At 41.0% G+C, this 21,779-nt stretch overlaps 1 protein-coding gene across 7 annotated transcripts in view; it reads right to left on the reverse strand.

Annotated features, from left to right (window-relative positions):
• Positions 1-16,354, reverse strand: part of LOC110520004 (double-stranded RNA-specific editase 1) — a 195,657-nt gene extending 179,303 nt beyond the window's left edge. For 6 of the 7 annotated variants that reach the window (XM_090229577.1, XM_090229578.1, XM_036974214.2 and 3 more), the window contains exon 1: positions 16,059-16,335. The gene's annotated coding sequence lies outside the window, so the exon portion shown is untranslated. Of the gene's footprint in view, positions 1-16,058 lie in introns of all 7 variants that reach the window. The other variant, XM_036974213.2, reaches the window with a different exon arrangement.
• Between the last annotated feature and the right edge of the window lie 5,425 nt (positions 16,355-21,779).

Genomic DNA, 21,779 nt, shown 5'->3' on the forward strand with positions numbered 1-21,779 from the left:
ACCGGTTTAGGATCACCTACTATGCATGACGAGCACTCTGCCCTATCAGCAATAGAACAAGTAAATAAAAATATATCTACACATGCCCCACAAGGAAATTGAATGAGTTATTGAGATACATAGTCCCGTCTATCATGTCAGCAATACGAGTTTGTCCTGGATCCTGGAATGCGTCAAATTAGACGGAGGCTTTCTCCGCATTTTGATGGGGGGGGGGGGGGGTTTTCCGGAAACATTTTCAAGACCTTTCTATCTAAAAAAAGGACCGATGAGCACCACCATGTACAGTTCATAGGAGCATGCAGTATTTACGCTACCGTCATTTTGCTGCGGCGCTACTCCGCGGCAAAATCATTGCCGCTAGAACAGTCCACATTTACTTTTCCTCTGCAAACAAAAACGAGCAATGAATTTAAAAATAATAATAATAAGACAACCTTATAATAGTTTCTATTTATCTTGTCGGTTTGTTGTGTGTTCCACGCGAGATAAATATTCCTCTCGAGGCACATTCAAGTTACGGGTGCCATAGAGATGGAATCATGCATTCTGACAAGCAGTCAATGCACAACAATTCATGCAATTGCGAAAACAGCCGTTTTAATGGCCTTTATTTTATTTATTTTTTTAAAGAGGGGGCTACAAGCATTCCATTCCTAATGTATGTATTTCTCAACTCCTAAATATGAGCGAACTGCACTATTTTAAACCCAGAGCTTTTAGCAGAAGCAAGTTCCAGCTCTGTAATTCACCATTAGTGCATTGGGGAGAAACAAGGGTCAATTGTAGGGTACCTTGGGGCAAAATGGGGTGGGGGAATGGTGACAAATTGGTTTCTGTCAGAAGAACAGGCGTGTTACCACAGGTAATACTGTAGCATACACACATGTATGTAGCATAATGTATTTACTGTTTTATTCACATTTTCAAGTACTGGGTATAAATCATGAATTCCGATTCTTGCATAGATTGTAATGGATGTGTGTGTAAAATACTTTTTTTGAAGGTTGTACTGATTATGATGAGCTAATGCTAAGCTATTTGCCAGCCATGTGTGGCACTGTTAGTTTGCATTATACAATGTATTCTGGGTGTCGGGCAAATCTGTCAGACCAAAGATGTTATAACAGAATGAGGTGAGAGATGACTCACTAATCTTTCAAGTCAACATCCAGAGGTGAAAAGGGAAGTGAATGATGCTAAAGGACACACCTCCAACATTCATACTGGAACAACCAAATCTGGTCTTGTTTGGGGGCGGAGCTAGATTTGACCGTAATTATATTACCAAAATTTGCATCTGCACGGTTCTTCAAGGAAATGTGTTTGTGAAATTCTGTGTAAATTGTTCAATGTAGTCATTGTGCATAGAGTTGTAGGGTTTGCTATACTTCAAATCAATGTTTTTTTTCCCAAGCATAACTCTGTTACCGTGGAGTTACCCTACAGCATTTAACAGCATTTAACAATGTTTCAAAGTCACACCATGGCTTCCGTACAACAGCCAAAATGAGGATTCATAGACCCCAAAAAGCTCTGTGGTGTCATGAATCCGACACATTTTAAAAACAGATCAAATTAAAATGTTCCCCCTGAGTGAACAAAGTGCAGACACATGCCCTCCAGACCAGCATGTACCTGACACTCGTTTTACATTGAATGCTGCCATTCCCCCCCCCCCCCCATCCAGTCGGTGCAGTTTTGGAGTGAATTAGAGAGACACACCTGACCCTGGGATCGCTCAGCGTTATGAATGCATGGTGCCAGCGTTCCCGACCAGGTGGAATTCCAACTATTCCCGGACACAGCAGTCTTCCTACTTTTGAGGGGAGGGATGTGAGCAATCCCCATGGCAACCTCGAAATTCAACGTCCTGGATTTGGTTCCAAAGCAGAGGAATGCGAGTCAATAATATTATGGAGAAGCTTCTGTTCATTCCTACTTCGTTTACCATTGTCCTCACTAATAGGCCAGGAATGGACGTACAGCAGGAAGCATAACAGTTGACAAGGTAGAATGTGGATGTAGGTAGAAGTTGCTTCTAACCACTGATACAGGGTCAGATTTTTTTCATCACTCTAATTACACGTTACAATTAGGGAAAGGGTCAACTGATCCTAGATCTAATCTGTGTATTACAGCAAACGTACCTCAGTCGAGCCTTGCACACCCCCCACTTGAGAAGCCACAAACATAACCAGTCCGTCGCATACATTCACCCCTCTCATAAACCCTTACATCGGGGGCATTCCAACAGTCAGCACCAAAAGATTGTTTTCGTCTTTGTCTTGCTTCTTCTCTCCCCTCTATATATAGCCATATCACCAAGGGCTTTACACAAGAGCCATGCAAGAGCACCGGAAGAGCACCGCCTTTTCATGTGACAAAGTGAGTCATGACACCCGGCTGTGCATTCAGCCTGACACGAGCGGTGTTGGGAGAGCGATTCAGAGCACTCCTGGGCTCGGCTACGTTCGAAGGAGGCTGCCGTGGCTTATTGGCAACTCAACAGAAGGTCTCCTTTTCCCTCTCTCCCTCCCTCCATCTCCTTTCCTCTCTGCTCTCCCTACTCTCAATTTCCCTCCCCATCCTCTTCCCCTCCCTCCTATCCTGCCGCAGTCAAGAAATTAGGGCGCCATGACTTATGCAAGAACTGCGCTAAAGATGACGAGATGCCATGTTTACAACAGCATTACAAGGAAAAATTGCCGCAAAACATTATTTTGACTCACAGTACCAAAAGACATAGCTGAGGCTCACAGAAGGACCTTGAAGGCCATTCTTGCGCTGAGTGAAACCTTAAGAGGGCTGACCTTTTTTCCTAAGCGTAACGTGACACGCGTCAGAGATGGAACCAAGATGGACTTGAGTGAATAGACATTGGGAGGATTTTGTAGGGAGTGAGAGAGGCATATATTATACACTGTGTGTATAATAAGGACATATGCGAGTACAGGACGAGTCAACAACATTATTTGGGTACGCGTTAACAGAATCTGAGCTTTTTTTATATATATATATATATAAATAAAAGGGGGGGAATTTTTCACTGGATGGTTGCTTTAACAGAGTAAAATAGTGCACTGTTTAGAGTGGACAGAAGCCGACTTGAGAATTGACCAGCAGGCTGTGTGATTGTGGCTTGGCCTGTTTGTGTACAGATTGAGATAATAACTCAATTACATACCGAGTCCCAGACCGGCGGCAGATTACTGGCCAGAGATGACTGCACTGTGGTGGTTATGTTGGGGAGATGAGATTGATTGATTTGAACTGTATTACACACCGAGTAGAGCTGTGACTGTCTTGGAATTTAAGTTTAAGGTAATTTGCCAGGCCAATGTACAAGGGGTGGGGGGGGGGGGGGCAAAAAATGGGAGGTCACAATTCTGTTTGTACACTTGTTTACGTGGATATGTTTCTTGATTTTAAAAAATAATATTTGAAACAAGCCATTACACTTCGTTATTATCATGGCATTCCATTGTTATTCAGGTTATTACTTATAATTATGTACCAACAAATGTAGAAAACGCCAGGTTGGAAAGGATCTGTTGCATTTTCGTATTGACAACATTCACAGAGTCAAAATAAAGGCATGCCTACCTTTTCCTTGCCCGTTGGCTTTTCTACATATAAAAACATTAAACAAAAGAGGGGATTTTTTTTTAAGACAATTTTTTTTTAGCCTAAGCACTTGACAGTAGGCCTTCTACAAGATTAAATCATGACAGGAGCGTTTGACTCTTAAAGAGAGATGGAGTCCAGACAGGCTACTTTAGGAAACGTTCTAAATGAACGTAGGCCTTTTGAGAGAATCAGGAAACTCACACACGCATACCCCCGTAAAAGCACCCGTCAAACAAAGCCTCCAGCGTATGTCAGACGCAAGTAAATGTGTCTCCTTTCCTTAATTAACCTTGTTTAAAAATTTAAAAATGTTTTCCGAAAGTAGGCTATAAGATGACTTGACAAGGAAAGTATGAAGGGGACAGCTATGCTATAGTATGAATATGAGATACACAAATCCATATCTAATTAATCAGTGACGCTGATTATCGAGGGGGAGAGTTTTGGAAAGATTTTTCAAACACTGAGGAACTATTATAATTCAAAATGAATGTATACAAAAAATAAAACATCTTTTAAAAAAAAGGACTTTGTTAGCTTACATTGAGGTGAAGGGGGGGGGGGGGTGACAGAAGCATGACTGCGCACTTTCCTACATTTGACATTTGCAAGAAGGCTGGGTACTTGCTCAGGCGCGTGCGCGCACACTCAGTCACATGACCGCGTAAATGGTATAAAATAAATCAGAACTTGCTTTTCATAAGTGTGCATGTTGTGAACTCCGCAAACAATGTGTCCACTAGTAGAATGAGAAGGTAAATTGTTCTAATTAAAGCTGCAATATGTAACTTCTCGGGGCCAAATTCACATAGATCTGTAACACATTTCCATCATTGAAAGCAGGTCTAAGAAGCGGTAGATCTGTTCTATGTGCACTATATCTATGCTTAAGATTCATTTTTGCATCTTTTACTTTCAGTTTGGTACACCAGCTTCAAAACATCTGAAAATACAATAGTCTCCTCGTGGATTGCAACGTAATCTGCCATAATCGGCATCCACAAAGGCCAATTATCAATTGAAAATCGGCCCTAATTAAAAATCAGTCAAGCTCTAAATTGAACCGAATATCGGTCAATTAGTGGCTGACATTTTGTTTAATTGATTCGCACTACCAGTCTCAAGAGTGGAGGAAATGGCCAGATGCTTAGTACAGCCTGCAGTGTGGCCAGCAAAGCCCGGCACGGGACGGTGAGAAAAGCAGACTCCGTAGAAGCATGTTGGTATGAAGGAGAGAGGAAGAATAAGCACAAGTCTCAGATAACTTGGAGGAGCACTGTGTGTGGGCAGGCAGGGATTCTTTGAAACCGAATGCCCAGACATGACATGAACAGCATGTTTTCATGCTTCTCTATGAATCCTGCATTATTCATGGATCTGGCTCCTCATCCATCGAGCATACATGTCCCGCCACATCACGACAGGAGCTGTGTTAGCAGGGTGACATGCACACACACGATGGTGACAAGGTGTGTGTGGTTATTTCAGTCTGCTCAGAACTGCCCGGGAAGCGGAGCAGAAGCTGTGCCGACAGACATGTCGGCAGAACTAGTCTTAACCTGGGGTGATATAGCTTTCCACACAGCCTGCCTGAAATCCACTGAGAGTGCTGTACAGGGTATGACAGGTAGTCATATCGAGAGGGGGAGTATATGCTTTGCTCTCCATGTATACAATAAGTTCGTATTTGAGGGCTGTACTGCAATGTAAAGGTCTGACAGGTAAACACTGTGTCGTATGACTCAGACGCACCCCGGGATGGAAGTTGTCCTTTGGCACAGATCTGGGATCAGCTTATCATCCCTATACCATTAGAAGGGAAAAGTTCAAAATTGACTTTAGATCTAGGGGGCAATTTCATACTACACCACCGACCAACAGGGACAAAAACATAGGACAGAATAGGAAGGCCTATGCCATAGCCTAGACAGTATGAACTAATAGCCTACCGTAAAACTTCAATTAAAACAGTCTCAAATAGCCACTGGTCCCTTAATACCCGGGCAAACTGCACACATTTCAGCAAATAAAACATCCGTTTTAAATAAACACCAGTCTAATTGAATTGTTTATGTAGTTACCATGAATTGTTTGAGGTTTAATGTTTTGATTTGTTACATTAAATAATTTAGTAATGCCTCCAAAAATTGCAATCATCCGTTTTTAATCGCCATTAAGAAACCTCTAGCAATTGGCTGCTAACAGCTGAGAAATCATTGGGTCGCCCTTTAGTGGCAAAGGTAAGAACTGCCGAAAATGCACAGTCAAAGAGAATAAGTATTTTGTCAAGGACGATAATACATTAGTGCAGGAAATGAAAAAAAAATGTATAAAAAATGCTGTAAACTTATGTTTGAAATTTGAAAAAGTATTATGCAAATCAGCAAAAGCTGTGTGCATTAACCTGTTGATACTACGGGGCAGTATTTTGATGTTTGTATGAAAAACGTACCCAAATGAAACTGCCTATTTCTCAGGCCCAGAAATATATATGCATATAATTGTCAGACTAGGATAGAAAACACTAAAGTTTCCAAAAATATTGTCCGTGAGTATAACAGAACTGATATTGCTGGCGAAAACCTGAGGAAAATCCAAAGAGGAAATGCCTTCTATTTTGAAAGCTCCCTGTTCCATTGCATGCCATCCCTCCCTTTAAAGGGATATCAACCAGATTCCTTTCCCTATGGCTTCCACATGGTCTGAACAGTCTTTAGACAGAGTTTCAGGCTTTTTATTTTATTTTTTAAAGGCTTTCTGAAAAATTAGCGAGAAAGATCACATCGCGTCAGTGGATGGCTGGGTGCCAGCAGCGTTTTGCATGCGCGAGCAAGCTTGGAGTAGACATTTTCTCTCTCACTCCTATTGAAAAAGCTACGGTCCGGTTGAAATATTATCGATTATTTATTATAAAAACAACCTGAGGATTGATTATAAAAAAACGTTTGACATTTTTCTACGAACTTTACGGATACTATTTGGAATTTTCGTCTGCCCCGTCGTGACCGCTCGGGCCTGTGGATTTCTGAACATAATGCGCCAACTAAATGGAGGTATTTTGGCTATAAAATAATCTTTATGGAACAAAAGGAACATTTATTATGTAACTAGGAGTCTCGTGAGTGCAAACATCCAAAGATCAAAAGGTAAGCGATTCATTTTATTGCTTTTCGTGACCAATCTAATTTGCTGCTAGCTGTTTGTAATGTTTTGTCTGCTGAGAGAGATGTCCTTAAATAAATGCTTGGTTTGCTTTCGCCAAAAAGCTTTTTTGAAATCTGACATGCCAGGTGGATTAACAACAAGCTAAGCTGTGTTTTGCTATATTGCACTTGTGATGAAACTGAAAATTAAATACTTTTAGTCATTTAATTTGGCGCTCTGCAATTCAGCGGATGTTGACGAAAATGGTCCAGCTAATGGGATGGGTGCGCCCAGAAGTTAATGAAATAAATGCCTGGCTCAAATAGAAGCCTCTAAGAGCTTGTTGTGTTCAGTGATATCAAATAAACGCCTGGGCTATTAATTGAAGTTTTACGGTATATATCATTATGATTTTTTTTTAAAGAGGGACCAGAGGGGTGGGGGAGAGAGAAAGGGTGAGGACTTGCCTACCATACCCTCAGATGTTTCCCTATGGCGGTTGGTATTGATCACCTAACCACCTGGCTCCAAGTTGTGGTGACCTGGGTGTCACAGCCATTAACTGCTGACCACCAAGCCTGCGTCATTTGGCAGTGACAATGGACGTCGCCGGGTTGAGCCAACAATCTTATGTAAAGCATATTAGCTCTGCGTGTGCGTGTCAGGGGGCTCGTTCATGTGGAAGGAGTGGTGAACAGCAAAGGCGCAGACCAATCAAATCTTTTGGTCACATATACATATTTAGCAGATGTTATTGCGGGTTTAGCGAAATGCAAGGAAAGCCAGGAGAGTCGAAGTTAAAAGGCAACCATGAAGCCCCGGTTCAGTCCAACTAAAAATGGACCATCTAGCAACAAAAAACACATCCTTCTGTGAAATTCCATCTGGGAGACAACAGGTTGACTTACATGACATAAAGAGCACCTTTTTTGTGTGTGTGGTGGTAGATCAGCATTAATATTGCAGATAGATTGTGGCTTCTATCAGTGTAATTGTCTGCATAATTTCCAATCCCACAAATGTAATTTTTTTTTGGGGGGGATGTGAAATATATATATATATATATTACTTGAAATATATATGTTTACTGGTTGCTCAGGAGGGAAAGGAGAAGTCAGATCGATGGAAGACATTTGACTCTCTGGAAACTACTGGAGATCCAGATAAAGGAGGGTAAAAGAGCAAGTGTTGCCTGAGGATTGTGTGCCAAACAGTTGCTGCTAGACTACAATTTATTTTCTGGTCATTTGGAACAATGTAAACACTAAATACGTGTACCAGAGAGTCTGTTCTAATGGAAGAAAAAATAGATACATACATACATATATAGATGTGTGTGTGTATATATATATATATATATATATATAGATAGATGTGTGTGTATATATATATATATATATATATATATATACACACACACATCTATATATATATATATACACACACACATATATACACATACATACATACATACATACATACATACATACATACATACGAGGTCGACCGATTAATCGGAAATCTCTCTCGTTGCACTCCACAAGGAGACAAGGAGGCCTGTTACGCAAATGCAGTAAGCCAAGGTAAGTTGCTAGCTAGCATTAAACTTATCTTATAAAAAACAATCATAATCACTAATTAACTACACATGGTTGATGATATTACTAGATATTATCTAGCGTGTCCTGCGTTGCATATATCAGTATCTGACTGAGTGGCGGTAGGCAGAAGCAGGCACGTAAACATTCATTCAAACAGCACTTTTGTGCGTTTTGCCAGCAGCTCTTCATTGTGCATCAAGCATTGCGCTGTTTATGAATTCAAGCCTATCAACTCCCAAGATGAGGCTGGTGTAACCGAAGTGAAATGGCTAGCTAGTTAGCACGCGCTAATAGCGTTTCAAACGTCACTCGCTCTGAGCCTTCTAGTAGTTGTTCCCCTTGCTCTGCATGGGTAACGCTGCTTCGATGGTGGCTGCTGTCGTGGTGTTGCTGGTTTGAGCCCAGGGAGGAGCAAGGAGAGGGACGGAAGCTATACTGTTACACTGGCAATACTAAAGTGTCTATAAGAACATCCAATAGTCAAAGGTTAATGAAATACAAATGGTATAGAGGGAAATAGTCCTAAAATTCCTATAACTGCAACCTAAAACTTCTTACCTGGGAATATTGAAGACTCATGTTAAAAGAAACCACCAGCTTTCATATGTTCTCATGTTCTGAGCAAGGAACTGAAACGTTAGCTTTCTTACATAGCACATATTGCACTTTTACTTTCTTCTCCAACACTTTGTTTATGCATTATTTAAACCAAATTGAACACATTTCATTATTTACTTGAGGCTAAATTGATTTTATTGATGTATTATATTAAGTTAAAATAAGTGTTCAGTATTGTTGTAATTGTCATTATTACAAATACATATATAAAAATCGGCATCTGCTTTTTTTGGTCCTCCAATAATCAGCATCGGCGTTGAAAAATCATAATCGGCCGACTTCTATTCTGAACACCAAGGACTGGAATTAAACAGCCCTGCTATACAGCCACACATTTTTGCAGGCTATACACACGCACATAAATGCCCTCACCAGTAGGGTTGGGCGATGTCTATACCATTCCTTTACCATACTAGGTTAAACGGTATTACCGGCAGTGCATACATTATTATTATTTATATATATATAATTATTTTCATTTTTTTTTTTAAATCAGCCGATTAAATCGGTATCGGCTATTTTGGTCCTCCAATAATCGGTATTGAAAAATCATAATCGGTCGACCTCTAATATATATTTATAATCCCTTTATTACAGCAGACTAGAAACAGTTGCATGCATTCGTGAATTGCAGTCGATTCATTGTTTAGGCTAATTATTCAAAGCGCCCTTTGTTTCTTAGTTTAAAAAACAAAAATCCTTGATTGCATTTCGAAAGCATGAATGTCTCGTATGCTGTGTGATGGCATGGACGAATTAACGATTGATTGATACAGTAGCCTATATATTGAAATATAGGCCTAGCTAAGTTACGCTATAAAGACGAAACAGGACGCGCTCTTAAGCCTACAGCGCAATGGTGGTTATACTAGGCTACTAATGTTGACATTACTTATTATTATAATGATCATAATAACTGTAATAATGAGATCAAGAAAAAGGAGTGTATAGGAGCAAGCGCTGTGCATATTGTGTGTGACAAACAGGTGCTGTTAGATTACTATATCATTTTTACTGCCTGTTCAGAACAGTGTAAACACTCAATACAATTAAAGTATTAAGTCTGTTCTAATGAGAAGAAAAATAACAGTAACACCTTTATTACAGCATGTGAAATTAATGTATACGACATTTTGCCGTTGCATGAGGCTCGGTGCTCACAGAATCAGTAGGCTATTGCGTGTTTGTTTAAAACAGGCAACAGAAGCAAGACCTGTCTTAATTCTGTAAATATAAACGGATGATTTATAAAGCCAGGCACATTTAACAGTTAGGCTATTGATTATTGACCTAATTAAAGTTGGTTTCCACTCTCCTCAAATTTCTTAGACAATTAGGCAAAGGCAGGCAAAGGCAAGGGTTGTTCCCTTGTCTCTGCTGTCTGACGCCACGTTGTTCTCAATATGCTGGTTAACTTTGCTGTTATGCACATTGCAACATGGGGGGAAAAGCGCTAAATCTATGGCGCACTGAAGATTATGTTTCAGAACCGTGGACAGCAACCGTATCCAACACAGGATAAATCACATGTTTGAAAATATTAGATTACATAGTGTTGCACCATTATTTTTGCATTATATAACCATATAAAATGTCCATATCAAATGTCTTAAGAGGGATGGACTGTGTTATCCCAGTGGCCTCCGCAATGTCCACTGAGAAAGGCGCATCAGACTTGTGTCTTGAGCACCATGACTCCTAGCTGCCACATACAATTTTCGATTGTGCCATTTCACAAAAGCTCCGAACCCATCTATTCTTATAGTTTCTACAGATTGTAAAATAAAGATAAACACCGTCGCAATTATTCTACTATTGATCAATTGACTACGACTTTTCAGAATCACCCAGAAGTGCCATCTGCAGAGTTAGCTACAGGTAAATGTTGCAATTATTCAGCCACTCCTGAACCTGCAACCAAAGACGAGCCACATATGGACAGTACCAACAAACAAAATAAGTGATCTATTGATTTTGTCTCTTCACAGCAAAAATCTGCAGAGTTGGGATGGTTGTATCACACACAATTGGTTGCAAGAATGTTGAAAAATAATCTACATTGAAAAACACTACGTTTTGAATCCGCCGTCGTTTTGTGTATCAGTTCATAAAACATGTGCCATGGAATCGGTACATCGAAAATTTCCTTCCAACTATTTTGCAATCTGTATAGAAACCTGTATTGTCAGTAAATTTAACAAACACAATTAATGTTTGGCAATACCAAAATGTTGTTGTTTTTTTACTATGGGTAACTTGGGTGAAAAACTAGGTCTATTAAACTGAAAGCCATCCCACGCCATGTTAGTCCCTAACTTTTGGTGGTGATTGTGTATGGGTAAAAGGCTTATATTAGCCAGCCCCCAACTGGCCTGGCTGTGGACTGGAAGGGTCTGGGTGGCAGTGGAACAGAGGGCTCTCGATGGCGGTGGAGCGATCCTGTGTGCGTGTGCCCATGCACTTTGATGTTGCAGCGAGTAGCTGACGCTAACCACGTCTGTCGTGTGCGTTAGCCCTTTCCCCCTTGTCCTCTGAACGTCCATCTTCAGTGGATGTTAGAGGTTACGAAACCGCTTGCATAAGAAAGGACATGTCAAGAAGGGCCCTCGCTATACCACAGGGACCCAACACACACACAGTTATTTGTTCTAATCTCTGGAGGGCTTTCTCTTGTCTCTTGCTTAAAAATAATGATGCAACTAAGTCTCAACATCCAAATGTATTCAGCATGAATGGCTACAACCTGCAGCTTCCTGCCCTGCAAAATTTGGCGACGGGGGAGATGGGACGGCACTAAAGCGCCCTCCGGGGAGCGCAGGATGGGGTCCCGTCGAGCCCAGCCTAACCCCAACTACCCCCCTCTGCACTGACAACGGGCCTTTAAAACATGTTCCTCCCTCCCCGGGACACACACTGCAGCGCAATTAGACTACCTCTACACACACAAATGCCCCCAGACCCACCGAAAATCCAATACTTCCAGCCCAGTAAATTCTCTTCAAACCAAACCACTGCATTTCATTTCCGTTTGAGTCACCCCTTTACCCAAACACACCACAAATGAGCAATCCAAGGGTCAATGGCTTCAGCTTAGATGACATGTGAGGCAACTGTAGCTGTACACAAACGGTGACTTGTATGTGTGGTCTGCTTAAAGTTGGATGGTTCTGGTTGTCGGACACATGGTAATGTTAACCAGCAACCAGATTATCTTATTGAACTGTTCAGATCCTGTGCCATATTTGAGCATACACACTCCCTTTACCTATAAACCAGCTTTTTCCCCAGAAGGGCAGATTTTTTTTAGGGACACTTACCACCCATTGACCCAATTAGGTTTCAGTCATATGAGAGGTTATTGCTCCGTTATGAATTCCCCTCAGTCACCCCTGCAGGAGATGAAAAAACAGCAACACCGGCAGCATTCAGATCCAGCTAAAACCAGCCCCTGAGAGAATGAAACCGATCCTCTCGATCACGTGAAGAGATTTCATTAAGCCTCCATGCTTATTTTCCTCATTAGAAACTCAAAGGAAACATTTATCTTGTTATTTGTCGCTGATCGAGAGATCTATATTTGTTTTATTTATTTGTTTACACTCGGTGGAATGAAGAGTGTAAATTCAAACCTGAAGTGCAGTAGGGATGAGTGCTTCTATCAATGTTCTCCCAGAACCCTTTTTTTTTTTTTTTAAACAAATACACAAAAGGCATAATACGTCATCTGAGATTTCTTACGACTGAAGCAAGGCGATTCATTTTGGCTCCTTCTTCCCGGCTCCAGAGGAATTTCCTTTGAGATTTCCTTTTTCCAAACCCAGTTCTCTTCAATCGACTTGGAATAGTACGGGGTTTCTTCTAACAAATGGATATGCCACACTAGAACTGATAAACCCATACCAGAGCAGAGGCTTGCAGATATAAAGAAAACCAAAACACACAGCCTTGCAAGTGTGACAATGAGGCCCTGCCTTGCAGGACACATGCGAGACAGGAAGGTCATCCATACCCTAAACACCAGATCGATTGACAGGCCCCCTGTCATTATGGTTACGGAAACATAGGCCTACCTAATGAACAAAAACAAACTAATCAAAGCACTGCTCGTTATGGTTTCAAAACAAAACGACACCTTCAAAATGAGAAAATAGCAGAACTTTAGACTAAATGAAACACCTGATACTTGATGCTGGGGTTCCCTGCCCTTGTGCGAAACGCCACTACATTTGCCTCATAATAATTACGATTACAATGAGCATGAAGCGGGTCTAATGCGATTATCAGCCAGCTCTGCAGTGATATGCCAGTCAAGGATTGGAGAGTGTGTGTGGGGGCGGGGTCAAAGGCGAACCATTCCACCAATCGCTGAAACTCTACGGCAAAGCAAATGAACGTTCTGCCTTTTTGCGGCTGAAACATGTGGCTGCAGCATCAGTAAGTTTGTGCTTGCCATGAACTTCTCACTTCTGGTGTTGTAGATGAACAATGAGCCATGTCATGCCTTCAACAGATCTAAAAAAAAAAAAAAACTGTGGCTTTCCGAGGTCATGTGGTGATCAACTTCAACTCTAAATGACTACCAATAAGAGAAAAACCAGCCACATTCCAGTAGAGGAATGATATTCATCCACAGTTTGGATGAAAGATCACTGGTGGAAGTGTAAAGGGTTATTGAACGTGAAAAGGTTTGTCAACAGTCAGCAAGAAATCAGGGTTCTCGTCTCTCTGGCTTTCTTGAAAGTAACCCGAAAATAACAAGGACATGGCCAGTGTCCTTTTATGGTTGAAATGAGCGTAGCCAGGCCACCATAATGCCCCGTTTACATCGTGATGCATTTCATTAGTCTGCACGTCATCTTCGCGGAATATCGTTTCGCTACTGGACGGAGAGCCTTAGGGTTTCACACTGCAAGACAAGATGGAGGAGAGGCTAATCTCTCGTCAGCGATAACATTCATGACCTTTTCATTAAATAATATGAACTTTGCATTCAAGAAGGAGAAACATTGTTTCATGTGACAAAACATGTTTTGTTTAGTTACTTTTTTCAACAGAGCTAGGTGCTTATTATCCAATGTATTAGGTAACAAAATCTGACTTTTTGGATATAATGTATAAAAATTGTGTTTGTCTTGGTAAAAATGTATTTTATAACACAAGGAAGTGAAATTTAATCACCAAAGTGCGTTTTCACCCACTCTGGGCCGTGGGTGGACACCCTATACACAGTGTACAAAACATGAACACCTGACCAGTTGAATCCAGGTAAATATCTATGATCCCTTATTGATGTCACTTGTTAAATCCATTTCAATCAGCACAGATGAAGGGGAGGAGACAGGTTAAATAAGGATTTTAAAGTCGTGAGACAATTGAGACGGATTGTGTGTGTGCCATTTAGAGGGTGAATGGGCAGGACAAAAGATTTAACTGCCTTTGAATGGGGTAGGTCCCGGGCACACCGGTTTGTGTCAAGAACTGCAACGCTGCTGGGTTATTCCACACTCAACAGTTTCCTGTGTGTATCAAGAATGGTTCATCACCCAAATACCATCCAGGCAACTTGATGGGGGGGGGGGGCTGCTAAACCACGCCGTTGTGGACGTACCCATTGAAACGAATGGCATCTGGCACAGACGGACTGCTCAGATGTAATGTGAATAGGGCATAAGGCTACTAATGTAGCAATCATTTAATGCATCTAAAATTACATCATAGTCCTCGGGAGTACGGAGTGCTGACTGAAAGCGCCAGGGTGGTCCGGAGCGGGCGAGTGAATGAGTGACAGCTGATGTAATGTGCTTGAGCAGCGGAGGCGGCTGCTGCCTGCTTCCTATCAGCCACTACGGGGTTAACGGAGGCCCTCGCTCTTGGTGGTGACGCTGAGCAGCCAGCCATTCGTTTGCCTCTGGGAGCTCCCCCTCCGCTGCAACACGCCAATAAAAGAGGTAGAGCGGAAGCTAAATGAAATGGTCCAGAAAAAGTGTCCTGGGCACCGGTTTGGCAAGGTAGCCATGGCTCAGAGCCTATGCACCCTCTAAGCATGGAAAACTGGCACAACAGCAATTAGTACCTGGCTACAGCAAATGTAATGAGATGAAGTGTAGGTCGATGAGGACAGGCCCACCTAAGAGTGTTTAGTAGAACAACACTGTTTGGACATGATGATGGACTCTTGTGCTGAATATGGCAACAGTGGTGTGTTTGCTGACACCCTATCAACTGATATTGATAGTGTTTGTGATTCCAGTAGGCAGCCCTCATGGATTACTTACAGCATCATCTTTCCAAATTCAATTTGGCAGTCTACTCATTTTGTGGGATTAGGGGTTACCTACATCTACTTTTCCCCCCATTGCCCTAATAAATTGGTTAACTATTCAATGTCTACTTCAAGCACCCATTTGTCCCAAGCACAGCCAACAGGCTTATTGAATTCAAAAAGAATTTCTTGAAAACAACACAGTAGCGTAAATCGTGGGCTATACATGATGCAGTTACATCACATGGTTAAGCACAACGATCGATGCACAACTATGATTTGTAATGCAATGTAACCAACCACATTTCAATTTGGTGCTTTCGTTTTATTCATAGATTAGATATTTCAATTTTGTTCAAAGGACATGACTGTGGCTTTTGAAAAACTATATTTTACAGGTCATATTCTGATGGCTTGGTACTTTACTTCTTAGACGAAATCTAGAGACAATCAACATTTTTCATCAGTTCTCACCAAGCGAACTGTCCAAATGACTAACAACGCTGAACTGAACAACCATGCATTCTGTCAACTAATCGTGCCCCCTCCTCCCAAAACGTTACAATGCATCCCTTTCATCAAACTCCGGCTCGCACACGCGGTCTGCCCACTATATTCGCAACTGGCTAGCAGGCACGACAGTCGAAAATGACACTGCCGTTGACTCGGGAAAGATAACTCAAGAGCCATGTTTGCACGCGATCTAGAAGAAAATATTACATAAACACACCCGGAACCCAAGCAAAATAGCCTGTGTTTTCATCCATACCATCCGTCAAAACTGAGACGCCGTCAATACTCACAGTATGTGTCGCAATTTAAAAGGGAAGCTTGCAGAGCCGTAGAAAGAGGTGGTCGTCCTCCGTTCAATGTAAAAGCGCAGACCGCCTCCTGTCCTCTGTTTTATGGGTTGCTGGAGTTGAATGAATTGGCGAGAAGGCGCCGCTCGTACAGTTGCACTCACCGCAATACAGACGAACTGCGGCCTAGCCTACTCTCGCGGTATCCGTCCGGGGAAGCAAGCAACGTGGAAGGATATTGGATTTCCATTGGATGCCCAGGCTACGGAGACTGGATCCTAAATTTGACAAGTCTGATTGGACAAACTCTTGAAGGAGGCTGAAAATATATGAGCACCGATTGGGTGATACACTTCATTGAGGGAGTTCGATTAAGCTGAACCGCGGTGCACCGTGTTGTGGCCCGTAACTGTGAATGTGTAAAAGCGACGCCCTTTTCAAATCGAACAGTAATCTGCGCCGCTCGTTCATGTCGTCGACAAGGCAGCGTGATTCATCGTTCATAAACATACATATATTTTCCATAATATACAGTATATGTTCGAAAACCAGTTTTCATTGTGAAGGCAGATCCCTTTTTCATGCGAAAACACAGAATCCTCCTCATTACTCAACATGCTTAACCTACATTACTTTTGTTTTCAGTCAACTTCGCCATCAGAATTATTATTATTATTATTATTATTTATTTTTTATTTTTTATTGTCGGGATTCCAGGCCACTCATCTATATCAAATCAAAGTTTATTGGTCTTGTACACAGATTGGCAGATGTTATCGCAGGTGCAGCAAAAAGGTTGTGTTTTTACCTCCAACAGTGCAGTAATAATAACTAGCAATACAAAACAATATGCACACATTCCACCAAGTATAAAGGCAGAAATTCAAAAATATATCAGAGCACTGGGGGCCCATGCCCCAATTTTAAAAAATTGTATAAATAATTTTGACAGTAACCCTCCATAAGTGATCAATTAACCTTTTTCATTTCTATATAAGTACTAGGAAGCTAAGTGTTTGTTTCTTGGGCTTCAGGAATGTGACTGAAAAAGTTAAAAATAAAAAAATTAACTGATTGAAAGTGTAAGGGGATATCAGTGAACAAATGCCGTGGTCAAGGCTACGACGGGGCCAGTGCTGTGAGGGGAGCTTACTCAGGTGTTCAAAAGCGCATATCAGACTGAGAGCCTAATGCTTCTTTAAGTAGTTTTTAATGAGTTTTAGTTTAGAAAATGATCTCTCCGCAAAAAATAATAGTTACAGAGATGTTAACCCTAAGAGCGGGGGGTTCTACTAAGCTAACATATGGAATTGTTTTAAGATGGCCATACCAAGGATCATTTAGATATTTGATTTTGAGTTTTAAGGACCCTTTAAGGTATCAAAAAAATACATGTAAAAATTATTTGATGAAATATTGAATTTGATCTGCCTGCTTTCAGCCCATAGAAACCCATTGGTTAACAGCTTCATTGCATGGATAAACAGATCGTCAAAACAAATTGAAAGGAAATTTGTTCTGAAGTGTCTGTCCTATATCTGAGCGGTATAACTATACATTTAGATGTATTTAACCCCATATTTTAGGCGACAGTTACAGAACTACCCACCACCAAAGGACCAAGCAGCGTGGTGAGGAGCAGCAGAGCTATCTGGAGAAATGGACATGGGAGGAGATACTGGAAGGCAAGGGACCCTGGGCACACGCTGGGGAGTATTGCCGTCCACAGGAGGAACTGGAGGCAGCTAAGGCTGAGCGGAAACACTACGAGGAGTTGGCACGGCTGGCAAGGAAGCCCGAGAGGCAGCCCCAAAAATGTATTGGGGGGGCACACGAGGAGTGTGGCAGAGTCAGGAGTCAGACCTGAGCCAACTCCCCGTGCTTACCGTAAGGAGCCAAGGACGGAACCAGATCCAGTCAGGGCGGAATTGGAGGTGAGCAACGGGAGCGAAGCAGAGACAGTGAAGGAGTTAATGGGGAGATTGGAGGAGAGAGTAATGAGGGAGTTGCTATGTTGGTGCACGACATCCGCCCGACGGAGCGTGTCCGGGATTTGATGTCACTTGAGTCAGCTCTCCATACTCGTCCTGAGGTGCGTGCTAGCCGTCTGGTGAAGACTGTGCCAGCCCCACGCACCAGGCCTCCTGTGCGCCTCCCTAGCCCTGCACGTCCTGTGCCAGCTCGGCGCTACAGCTCTCCAAGACGTGCTTACCATGGCGGGCATCGTACTGGTCAGGCACCGTGTTATGCGGTGGAGCGCACGGTGTCTCCAGGACTATTCTTAGCCCGGTGCGCTACATCCCAGCTCCCCGCATCTGCCAGGCTAGGGTGAGGATCCAGCCAGGACGGACGGTGCCAGCCCTGCTCTCCAGACCTCCAGTGCGTCTCCTCGGGCCAGGATATCCTGCGTCGACGCTGCACACTGTGTCTGCACAGCCCAGTGCGTCCTGTACCTGCACACCACACGTGCCGGACTAAAATCACTCAAATTTGTTCCTTGTTGTATTTAGTGTCCAGTTTATTAAAATAATGATGAACACTTACCACGCTGCATCTTGGTCCTCACCTTCTTCATACGACGACCGTTACAATAATCCATCGTGTTCATGAGAATATCAAAAGCCCCTTATCTCTGGTATACAGTATCTTGGCACGCATCTCTCGCATGTCTCAGGAAAGACTGTCTGGGTTGGCAATACTCAGTATAGAAAACAGTCGGGCCTGCGATCTGGACTCACAGGCCGTGCTGAAACCATTTACACACAAAAAAGGAGGACCTCAGGACGAGAGGTCGACCGATTCTGATTTTTCAACTCCGATACCGATTAGTGGAAGACCAAAAAAAGCCCATACTGATTAATCGGCCAAATTTTTTTTATTTAAATTTTTTTAATATATATATTTGTAATAATGACAATGACAACAATACTGAATGAACAATGAACACTAACTTTAACTTAAAATAATACATAAATAAAATATATTTAGTCTCAAATAAATATTGAAACATGTTCAATTTGGTTTAAATAATGCAAAAAACAGTGTTGAGGAATAAAGTAAAAGTGAAATATGTGCCGTGCAAAAAAGCTAATGTTTAAGTTCCTTGCTCAGAACATGAGAACATATGAAAGCTGGTGGCAACCCTAAGTCTAAATATTGCTGTTACATTGCACAACCTTTAATGTCATGTCATAATTATATAAAAGTCTGGCAAATTAATTACGGTCTTCACACAGTTTGCAATGAGCCAGGTGGCCCAAACTGTTGCATATACCCTGACCATGACAGAATGCCTTATGTTTTAAATGTACTTGAACACATGAATGTTCTTGCAACGTTCCCATGAAACGTGTCTAGAAAATGTATATATTTAATCTGAGAAAATGGTAAGCACGTTCTGGGTACGTTTTGTTTGACATTAAGGAAATGTTCTCCTAACTCTCACTCCAAAACATGCTAAATAGGTTCTAAGGAGGTTTTTGTTAACATACATAGAATGTTCCCCCAACTAACAAAAAACTGGACACTCAAACATCAGGGGAACATTACTGGTAACAATACAAAAATGTTCTCTGTCCCTAGAATTGTTAGCTGGGTTTCTTTTCTCTGACATGTTTGTGTCACCAGGGGCAATGTGGAATCCAGACTGTGATTGGGATTGTCTATAGACCCATTCACTGTGTAACAGTATATCTAGGACGAGGATTAAGGCCTGAAACAACAGTATCATAGTGTGAATGTAGTTCACAAAGTCATTTAACTCAGTGACTCATAGAGGTGGGACCAAGTCCTTCTTTTACAAGTCACAAGAAACTCTCAAGTCTTAGCACTCAAGTCCCAAGTTAAGTCCCAAGTCAAGACAGGCAAGTCCGAGTCAAGTCTCAAGTCAGGACTGCCAAGTATCAAGTCAAGTCTCAACTCCTAAACTTTGAGTTTCGAGTCCTAAACAAGTCATAATGTGCTCTTCACCAAATGCAATACCATTTCATATTTTTAACAAGAGTAATAGTTAGTATATTATATTTATGCAAATCATGAATGCTTTTAAATATATATATATATATATATATATATATATATATATATATATATATATATATATATATATATATAACTTTCCAAATAAACGTTATATTTCAATGGAAATACATGGGTAGCCATGAGAAAGACCCCCCCACCCCCCCAATAGTGATCGACTATCGAGGATCGCTATGGGGCGCAATCGGGCGATGTAGACTTGTACAAAATCACACACACACACTGTGTGGTTACAGTAGGCTAACGTATGTCAATGGTTTTAGGAACAGCAGTAAAATCAGGCAGGATTTAGGCTACCAACTGCCTAGTTAGCTGTACCTCAATCTTGGGTGCAATGATCACGTTCCCGCACTGACTGACTGTGTGGAGGCTCATTGATTTAAGGTTACGTTATCCTACATGATACACTAGCAAAGTAATAAAATATATAGCTGTCTTTTTTTATTTTTTTTGCGTTGTGATGAAAATCTTTTATTTGATTTTTTTATATATATTTTTAATTATGAACACAACAAATACAAAAAAACAGATATACAAACAAGAGTACATAATCCTAACAGACAGGGGTATTACATATCAAGATTCATTTTCAATTTGTTAAATACTTTTATGGTGCGTATTGCTTTTTTGTTTTTACATTTAATGATCATTTCAAAATAATATTTCAATTCTATCTTAAATCATGTGAAAAGGGGTTTGTTCTCTGCCCACTTCATTTTATGGACAAAGAATCTTCCATGAAAGATAAACACATTTACAATGAAAGTTAAATCAGGGTCCATATCATTTGGTTCAAAATAAAACATATTTCAAATTAACATTAATAGTTGTTTCTTTGAAAATAAAATCTTCTAACTCACACCAAAATCTTCTGACATAAGAGCAGTCCCAAAATAAATGGTCAAGAGTCTCTGGGTCACAATCACAAAATACACATTTGTTATCATTAGCTATTTTAAATCTGTGTATAATAAAGGTCTTTACAGGGTAGATTCTATGAATGAGTGTGTATGATACTTCTTTCACCTTATTAGATATGCAATATTTACCAGATAACAATGAAACTTTGTTCCAGTTCTCTTGTCCTAGGGCTGCATTCAAGTACATTTTAGCAGAGGGAATAGTAACATATTGACATAGTTTCCTTATATACATGTTATTACATTTATAGTTTAAAATGTCAATTCCTTCTAGTTGTATTGAGGCTACAAAATCCTCAACAGTTGCACTTGGAGTACTGTTATATTCTCCTAAAAGAAGAATAGCACCTTTAGGGACAGCTCTGACAACAACAATTTGATGCTCCTCAAGACTGAATGTAACATTGTGTGTTCTAATAAATTCTGAATAATCATGTAGTTGTCCATCATTATTCAATCATTTTTTAACCCAAATAATGTTGTTGTCAAACCAGGTCTGGAAAAACAAAGACTTGTTTTTGTATTTTATGTCTTTATTATTCCAGATTGTATACCTATGAGGGGAAAAATTGTGTTTGTACATGAGGTTCCAAGTTAGAAGTACTTGTTTATGAAAGTTTGCAAGCTTTATAAGGATTTTACCCATATCAAAGTTGCATTTGAGTAAGATTTCTAGACCACCAATTTGTTGGAATATTAAATTAGGGATGATATTCCAGATGCAATCCTTATTTCTTAAATAGTTTTGTATCCATTTAATCTTAAA

This window comes from Oncorhynchus mykiss, chromosome 3, assembly GCF_057628025.1.
Source record: "Oncorhynchus mykiss isolate SJ-2025 chromosome 3, ASM5762802v1, whole genome shotgun sequence".
In the NCBI taxonomy this organism is placed as follows: domain Eukaryota; kingdom Metazoa; phylum Chordata; class Actinopteri; order Salmoniformes; family Salmonidae; genus Oncorhynchus; species Oncorhynchus mykiss.